The following is a 9,972-nucleotide window of genomic DNA, read 5'->3' as shown; positions in this document are numbered from 1 at the left end:
GGGGCTATTCGGATCTACCTAAGCAAATCGCCCTTTTAGATATATAGATGTGAAAGGTATTATCGTTCAAAAGTCCTAATTGTTAGTCCATGGCAGCACTGGGTGACGTTTTGCAAAATTCTACGTTTTTTATAATATAGGGTTGATTGAGATCGTACGATGGAATTATGTTTATCTATGAAATATTTATTGGAAAAGCTCCCTTAGAAAATAAAATTAATTGCGTTACTTGAACTTAATCTGGATAGTCACAGCTGTCGATTGACGCACAATGTATTTGATTTGCTGTGGCGTGTGCAATAGTGTGCGCCGACGCAAGCCGCTGAACGGTGGTTGATGGAATAGGCGGTTCGAATAGCCCAGTACGCTCATTTTGCACAACAGTGGTGAGCATCTTGAAAATACCTGTGTTTTTACCCAAACAAAAATCATTCTATAAAGTAGGAGCCTCAAGCTTTCCAAAACACTTACCTTTTATTTTTTTTTCACTTTTATTTGTTGCTTTAAACACCAGCCACGGTAATATTGAATCGAAAAAAGGAGCGAAATCGGTTAAGTCCCAAAAAGTCGATTCTTATAAAAAAAATTACGAGATAACATAAAATCTCGACGCTTCATGCATTTTAAAGATGTTTGGCATCAAAAATGCGAATTCGATTCCATTTTTGGCAGCAAAAAATGTCCGTTTTTGGCAACAAATGGGTTCCGCTTTTGGTATCATTGTTGTTGTACATAGTAAATCTCTAAAAAAATGCTCAGTACACATGTTGTTGTAATTTAATTGATATCACTTTTGACTTTACTTCCAAATATGGGAGTCATATTTACTATATATTATGGAAGCGAGCATAGCGAATAAAATTAAATTTGCTGTTTTTTCTATCATTTCATTCCTTTTCACATATTCTTATAAAATTGATGTTCTTGTAACATTTAAGATGTCACAAATTGAAAATAAAAGCTTTTAAAGTAAGGTTCTATTTTTGGCACGGTTCCAGTTTTGGCAACTGAAAAAAATATTGTTGCCAAAAACGGAATCCTACTGTAATTGAATGAATTGAATGAATCATTTGAATTAAATAAATTAAGCTAATTAAATATACCAAATACATTAAACAAATTTAATGAATTTACTGAATTTTTTGAATTTTTTGAATTTTTTGAATTTTTTGAATTTAATGAATTTAATGAATTTAATGAATTTAATGAATTTAATGAATTTAATGAATTTAATGAATTTAATGAATTTAATGAATTTAATGAATTTAATGAGTTTAATGAATTTAATGGATTAAAAATTGATAGATTCAAAAATTTCACAAAGCTTTGGTTTTTAAACTGTGAAGTTCCGTTCAAATTCTTTTCAAAAATTGCTTCACAATGATTTAGTTGGAACCCTAAATCGCTCCCATCTTTTCATTTGTTCTGCTCCTAAGCCCAGTTCCCTGATTTTTTTTTTGATATCATAAGGCATTACGATAAAATTTTTGATTCTTGAATTTTTTTTCAAAAATTTCTGAGTCCTTGAAACAAAAATAAATTAAATTTGTTTTTCGCGGTTTTCATTTGTTTTGACACTAGATGCTGATGTTTCATGCTAAATTAAGACATATTTCGACACCAAAAATTCGATTTTTAATATTTCACTCTTCTTTGGATTTTTTTTGAATATTTTGAAATCAATATTCAAACGCCGAACCCTCTTAATTACGTCCGATTAAACTAAACAGTTGCATAGATTGCATTTCATGTAAGAGTTTACGCGAAAATTTAAGATGACCATTTTCACTGATATCTTCACTCTTGAACACCCCTAGTTCTCAATACAAACTTTTAAACTGTGAAGCCGTGTTCCATTTTTTTTTTCAAAAATTTCTTCACCAGGGGTTTCCTGGGACCCCAAACTTTCGCCATTTTTTTGTTCTGTTCCCAAAAAATATTATTTTGTTTCGCAGTGTAATCAGCCAAGGAATCAAAGTTTAGAAAAATGAGAAAGGCCCATTGCACCACTAGGTGGATTTAAACATGTTGTATAATAACACGCTGGCCAACTTTTGTTTAGCAAAAATTCAAAAATAGAAAAAAAAAAAAAAAAAAAGAGCTCCCATATTTAACCGGAGAATTGTGTCGGCAAATAAAATGGAAAATTTTAAAACTATTGGTCCAGTAATTTTTGAGTTATGTTCAATTGTTTTATTATCATACTGAAATTGAACGAATATTCCAACACTCTCTGTATTGTCAATACAGATTAACCCTTTCATGACCAATTTTTTCTACAATATGTAGGACTCAAAACTGGTTTTCTTTAGATCAGAAGGGGCCATGAAAAACCTGTTTTGATCAAGATGTTGAGCTCTACAAGATGACGATACGCATACGTAATGAACTCACGATGAATGAAGTTCATGTTTGACAATTGAATACTTTACGGCGACGTCACAAATGAACTGAGTGTTCATTTTTGACAGTTCGTTTGTACTGTTTACATGGACTAAGAAAATTTCTTTTCGATTTGCTTCGAGCGAGTCTAGTCGTCCACAAATTTCCATGTAAACAGTACAAGCGAACTGTCAAGAAAAGTGAGATTAACCGTGTCAGTAAAGAACCTAATTCTCGGTGGTTTATTTACCTTGTCAGTTACGTGAGTGCGAGTGCAGCGGGTGCTCATCTGTTACATTCGAACTCATGTAACTTTTATGTAAACAATTGAATTGTTTATTGATAATTATCAAACGAAGTTCATCCGGCTCATTTTCTAGGGTTATGCCAGTTGGTATAAAACCCAATTTACTTCTTTTGCAGTGTTACAAGCTGCTCAATTTTTACGTTCCAATGCTCATTACAATTCTCCTGGAACATTTACAATACTCCAATTGCACGGTAGACATAGTTGAAGACAGTCTAAATTGATAGCCTTTAACAGTTTTCAATAATATTGAAAGACTACTTATATCAAAACTTCATTTTTTACCTTTAACTGAAACTGCCCTTGGCAGCACTGCTGCAACGGAATCCAACCAATTCAATGGCAATAATACTAACAATTGTGAGTACTCAAATGAAAGTTATAAAAACATACTTGTTTTTATAAACAAATCTAGTGTAAACCAAAAGTTATAGCAGTTTAAGGTTAGGGTTGCTCTTCAGACATAAATAACAATCTTTTTTATCGAGTTATTCAAACCATATCGTGGTGAACGAAGGTCGAATTTTTTCGTCAGAGTTGGTCAACTTAGCAATTCTGTCAGTCAACAGAAATGATATTGTTGCAACCCAAACAAAATTAGTATTAACATGAAATGCAATGTGTTCCAATTATACTTTTCAGATTGGTTTCACTTGTTTATTTTTAAGCGGTGTATCAACTTAAAACAGAGAGCGTTTACATTGTGGGTGTCCTCCTTAAGCGACCCATTATACTGCTGGTTATAATCTCAGCCACAAATCTATTTACTTCAAATTAAATTAAGATCCTCCAGATAACGTCAAATATAACAAAGAGCTGTCACAGATGTACCATCTCGCAGAAAAAGCAGCAGGCAGCATAATTTTGTTAATCGTGATCGTGCGAGAACTTCGCACTCTTGAACTTCAAATAAACGAACCACTGCGATGCACCAGTAAATTGTCATTCGCATCGGATGGGGCTGCACTGAGAACACAGCGGGTTAGTCGGAATAGACGATCTCACTGCAACTGCAACGGCTCCTACGGTTTTGCTGAACTTGCGACCGGCAGCGACGGCAACCTGAAACAAAACAAACCGATCGGCTCTCCCTCTCGTTTCGTAGTTTTGCGGTAAGTATGTATAGGCTACTACTGATCTCTCGCCCGATCAAGTGAAGAGGATTCGTGTTTATGCTGTGGCGAACAGGTAATGGCAATGGCGAAAAGTGAATTGGAAATAATTTGCTGGCGGAGAATACGAGCCAGACTGGCTGGTTGTAACGGCATGGGCAGGGTTGAAGCGAAGGCGGAACGTATCTTATTTGCAAAATGTGGTTTTATTGTTTAAAATCATAAAAACTATTACATACTACTATCTTTAGCTGTATCTAATAATAATAAAGAAATTAAATGAAAAAACGTTCCTTTCTAACTTGTTTCGTGTTTTCTGATGCTACACCAGCAAAATGAAGCTGGCACAAAAAATCAGATGTCCATTTTGAGCGATAAAATTGAGTAAAAATCAATGGTCCATTCGAATGTATTTTTTGTTGTTAAGATTATAGAGGTTTTAACCTTTAGGTCGACTCTTCATTCAAAGATAACTGCCCAGTTAGCCTTTTCGATGGTATATTGAAATTCCAGTAAAATAATAAATACTTTTAGACCTCCGCCCGAAGTGCACCATTAACCAAAAATGCGTAAGATTTTGTTTAATTAACAGTTATGTGTCCAACAAAAAAAAACACCTTTAACAGGCCAACGAGGGTACCCGGGTACCCACAAATTGAAATGCTCATAACTATGGCTTCCTTTAACCGATTTGAATAGCTTTAGATGTTTTGGATTCAGAAACTAGTCCACTTTTTGATTCTGTACAATAGAACCGGAATAATGGATCTGGTTTTTGGTAATCCGGATTTTCCGGAGTAATGTTCCAGTACTAGGATACGATTTGTAAATTTTAATAATGTCCTAGCAATATGAGTATCCTAACTCTTCAAATTGTCTCGGAAGTCTGTTTTTTATTGCTACGGGACCCTATGGCAATTTGAAAAATGGAATTGGAATGTAATGGCCACTCACGGCCCCACGGGAACCTGCTCCGGAATGTCCGTTCCGGGGTCAAATGACCAAATAGTTCCAAAACCACGAGATACAGCCTACTGATGCAATTCCAAGAATTTTGATACCCATATTGCTAGTATTTCATTGAAGTTCGCAAATAGTACCCCTGCACAGGAACCTGCTTCCGGAAACCCGGATTCCCAGGAACCGAATGAAGTAACCCGATTCATTTTTACTAAGTCCAAAAGTGGATGAGTTCCTGAATCTAAAACGGCCAAAGGTATCGAAATCGGTTGGATATTACCTTAGTTATGGGCATTTCAGTTTTGTGGGTACCCGGGTACCCACGTCGGCCTGTTACGTAGTAAAAAAAAATCAGGAGCCCCTCCTCACTCCCACCCTTACTATATCAACAATATTATTAACCCAAAAGCTTGACTTAGTGAAGTTCTAAGATGTCACAAAGTTTCAATTTCCAGCTATGGATAAAACATAGAAATTTCATTAATTGAAACTTAAAAAGGTACCCGGGTACCGCGTCGGACACACAACGGTTAAAACACGTTGTTGCACTAGCGGCATTTTTATGATGGTTCGCGTGGTACTCATAAAAGGGAGGTAAGAGATTATGAAGTAACCATACAATTTATCATAATTATACGTGGTTCGTAAGTGATGAATAAGTAATTCGTTATATCTTTGCCTTATATGTAGAATTCAAATATGAGAGCAGTTGTTAGTCGTTATTATCTCGCGTATATCAGTCCGGCTCGACCTTCGTTCGATCAGGTCACAAGTCTTGATAGCTCCTGATTTAACTAGAGTTTTTCAGCGGTAACAGTATTCCGAATTGTGCAATGTTCATTTTAAAATCGAAATTTCAGCCCCCCCCCCGGAAATTTTTTTCTGGATCCGCCCCTGCACATGTGACCTTGTATCTTTCATTTGAGGCTACATTTGAGAAAATCGAGTAAGACATTTCTAAGAAGCAGATGTGAATTCAATTCAGGAACTTAGCCGCTTTCCCCAACCTTTGGTCCCGCCGAAGCTGTCCAAAGTGGTCAGTGTGGATTTGATTGGGCCTCAGTGAGCTGTAACTATAAGTCCAAGGAATTTAGAATACATCTTAATAAGTTTTGTACATTTTAGATAACATGCTGTTACCGATTTATATGAGAATTTCATACGTGACCACACTCTTCAACCCCTAACTTCGGAACCGGATGTCAGAATTTAATGATATCCAATAGCAGCCTTTAGGAACGCGCTACCGTTCATTTGAGGCTAAGTTTGATATAATTGGTTCAGCTACACACAAACAGGCCAGCAGGGACAGGAGTTCAGGGGCCCAGACAGAACATGGACATATAACGACTACATATAACAAGTTAAGATAGCGGCTGGATCTGGGATCCATCAACATGGAGAAATAAAAAAACAAATGTGATTGGAGAGGGAGCAAAGGAGGATGCAATGGTGTTTACAAGGAGTGGTGAGCTGTAGAGATCACCGGTTACGCCACCGATAACCACAGAAAGTGCCAGCAGAGGCTTGATACAGAATGAGCCATGAGGAAACAACAGGAGATGGGGCTGCGAAATTGAGTGTTCATCCTGAGATCAAATAGCGACACCACCCAGAAAGGTATCAGTGACCAGAGGAACGTTGGGGTAGCATGAGAAGCCAGCAGGCGCAACGGAAGGGACGGAAACAAAAGGCAGAAAAAAAGAAGAAACAAGAGAAGAAAGAGGAACGCAAGCCTCCTCGGAAGAGGTACAAGGGCGATGCACTGACCATCGAAGCGAACGATAAGACGCCCTATGCCGCTCTTCTCAAGAAAGTGTGTGAGGAACCAGGGCTGAATGAGTTGGGAGGGAATGTTAAAACAAGGCGCACTCAGAAAGGCGAGATGATCTTCGAGCTGAAGAAGGATCCTTCCGTGAAGTGCTTGACCTATCGCGAGTGTGTTGCTAAATCCTTGGACAGTGAAAATCGTGTAAAAGCAGTCAAACTGTGGCGATTCGACTACCGGTGGTCATTGGCAACAAGCTGGAGATCGGCAAGGTAAAAGTTGGACGGTCGTTGTGCTCGCTGAGAGTCGCTTCGAAAGTTACCAAGCAAGTGGAGCGATGCTTCAGGTAGTTTGACCTCGGACATCAGGTGCACTAACCGACTCGTTAGTCGGACGAACGTCGGTTGTTATAGAAGGAGACTTTAACGGAGGCGTGGGGTAGCGGACACTCAATTCCATCTATGCGCTCGCTGAAGCACCAGGGTGTGATGGTCGATAATCGGCCAAATTACAACAGCCTTGTCGACTATGTATGCGAGAAGGCATTGGCAAGAATCATGCCGAACATTTTAGATGAAACACAAGACGTCTCCTGGCGGGTGTCTCATCCTTAATACTGAGGTATGGCATACAGACCTAGGCTGCTGCGCTAAACTCAAAGCGGATCCGGAAGAAGTTGACAATCACGTTTCGTCTAATGGCTGTTCGTGTCACGAGTGCGTACAGAACGATATTGTCGGAGGCGGTATGCGTAATTGCCGGGATGATTCCCATCTGCATCACTCTGCCGGAGGACGTGGAATGCTACCAACGGAGAAATTCATGAACTTCAAGGAGACTGGTCCGAGCGGACTCGTTGGCTAATTGTCAGCAAGAGAGGGACAACGCGGAGAAAAGAAGGTGGACCCACCGACTCATCCCAAATGTGTTGGCTTGGGTGCACAGGAAGCATGGAGAGGTAAACTTCCATTTGACGCAGTTTTTGTCTGGGCACGGTTGCTTCCGGAAGTACCTGCATCGGTTTGGACACGCTTCGTCACAACACGTGTACAACATGTGGTCTTCGAATACCTTAGGTTCGAATAAAGCCGAAGGGGTATGCCTGATATAACAGTGGACAATATCGTCGAAGAGATGTGCCACGACGAGCATACCAGGGACGCTGTCAACAGAGTGGTTACGAGTATACTCTCCGTGCTGCAGAGGAAGTGGCTAAGGGACCAACAAAGTAGCATCATTGGCTAGAACGAATCGGGTCTCGGGAGAAATTCCACCGCCGGGGAACTCTCCGACGGTGTAGACTGGGTCCACCGCCGAGGACCAGTTGAGTAGCTTTGCTCCATCCGGAATTGCTGGATGGACCTCCGGATCTACTGGCTGGCCTGTTAAGCAGGCTAGATCCACCGCCGGAGACTAGACCGAGGAGACGAAGCGGGGAGCTAAATGGCTCACAGAAACCAACATCGGTATATGGTCTACTCGACAGAATCGTGAAGAAAAGTGGCGCTTATTGGCTCACTAAGCAAACACCGGAGAAAAATTCCGTTGCCGGGGAACTCTAAGTCGGAGTAGGATAGTATCCAAGTTGATCTCGATAAAGCTGGCAGCTAAATAGCTCAAAGAAGCGGGTATCGGTGAAATTCTTCCGTCGGGGAACTATCGGTCGAAGCAAGGTGAGTTGATCGGGATATGGCAGGGAGCTGAATGACTCGCGGAAACATGAACTAAATGGCTTAAGGAATCAGCACCTAAACAGCTCACGGGGACAAGACCTGAACGGCGAGGTAACAGATGGAGACAGGAAGCAAGAGAAGAGTCGCGAGTTAAATCAAAAGCCATTCCATGAACCAAGTGAGGAACAACGAACCCCCTCACGAAGTAATACCTTGATGTAATTCTGTGGGGAAGAAGAGCGTGAAAAAGGAGTGTTTTAGTGGTTAGGTACAAACGTGGGTCGTGAGTCCCACGCAGTGCTAATACACTACATGTCAAGTTTTTTATGCTTTTCAAACCTTACATACACACATACATACACACGCACAGACATTTTTCGACATTATCCGTCATAGTAGGAAGCATCACTCCGAATTAAAATTTAATCAAAATCAATCGGATAATGGAAGAACTGTGCGGCGATGGGTGAAGTGTACCAGAGATTTCCTTTTACGTGCGAGTATCTAGATTTCTTGTGGATGGCCATTAAAAATAATGCATTATTGAAAGCGAGATTATAAGATTTTGGATACGCTGCACAGAATATTAGACAGATACGATGTTCTATACTTCTTTTTATATATCCAAAAATTTAATTATCCCGGTACGCAAAATTCTATGCATAATTCATAATGAAATTGATATTATAGTCCTTTTTTATTAGCGACTAAGAGTGATTCAATTTTTCCCTTTTTATGTTGTAACGACCTTTAATTAGCAAGGGACTAGAAGGTATGAAATATTTTTTTTTTATATTAAGAGCCGTAGTACTCAAGGAAGAGCAAGAAGTTGAAGGAAGAATGTCGGTTCCGACAGCATAAGTCACTAAGTGACTTATGTTGTACTAGAAATCTCCAATCCCTTTAAATTAACAGAATGTTTTTTGAACGACCCATTCCAAAGTTCTCTCTGTATTGATGTTCACCTGGAAGATGCATGGCTTTTTTTTAAAAAAAAATCATGCACACTGTGGATTCAAACTGCGAAGCTCAGTACCAATTCTTCGAAAATTTCTTCACATTGATTTTGTTGGAACCTTAAACCCTTGCCATCGTTTGGATTTGTTCTTCTCCCAAGCCCAGTGCGTTAGAAAAATTCGAGGGTCAAAAGTTTTTCCAACTCCAAAGAAAGACATTTTTTACAACAACGATGTCTCCCAAAAAAATCTATTTTACGCTTTTTTACCACTTTTTTTCTATTTTTTCTGTTTCAGATCTTACTTTTTGCTTTGACATCATATCATGCATTTTGAAATCATATAGCATGACAATAAAATTTTTGATTTCAGAACTTTTTTTCAAAAATTTATAGTCATTGGTACTAAAAAATTTTAAATTTGGTTTTAGCGAAACTCGTTTGTTTTGACACTAGACGTTGATGTTCCATGCTATTTTTAAACATATTTCGACGATTTTTTTCGATTTTTAACATTTTTTGTACTCCTTCCTTTGAATTTTTTTCGATTATTATGAATTCAATATTTGAACGATGCACCCTCGTAATAATGTTCGATTGAGCTAAAAAAAATTCGGTATAACAAGTATTTTTTGTAAGACTTTATGCGAAAATTTAAGATTACCATTTCCATTGATATCTTCCCTATAGAACCACACTAGTTCCCCATACAAGCTTTGGTTTTAAAATGTGAAGCCCCGTTCCATTTTTTTTTTTTCAAAAATTTTTTCACCAGAGGTTTCCTGGGATCACAAACTTTTGCCATTTTTCCGTTC

The sequence above is a fragment of the Topomyia yanbarensis genome, chromosome 2 (genome assembly GCF_030247195.1).
Source record: "Topomyia yanbarensis strain Yona2022 chromosome 2, ASM3024719v1, whole genome shotgun sequence".
Classification (NCBI taxonomy): domain Eukaryota; kingdom Metazoa; phylum Arthropoda; class Insecta; order Diptera; family Culicidae; genus Topomyia; species Topomyia yanbarensis.
This window is presented reverse-complemented; position numbering follows the sequence as displayed.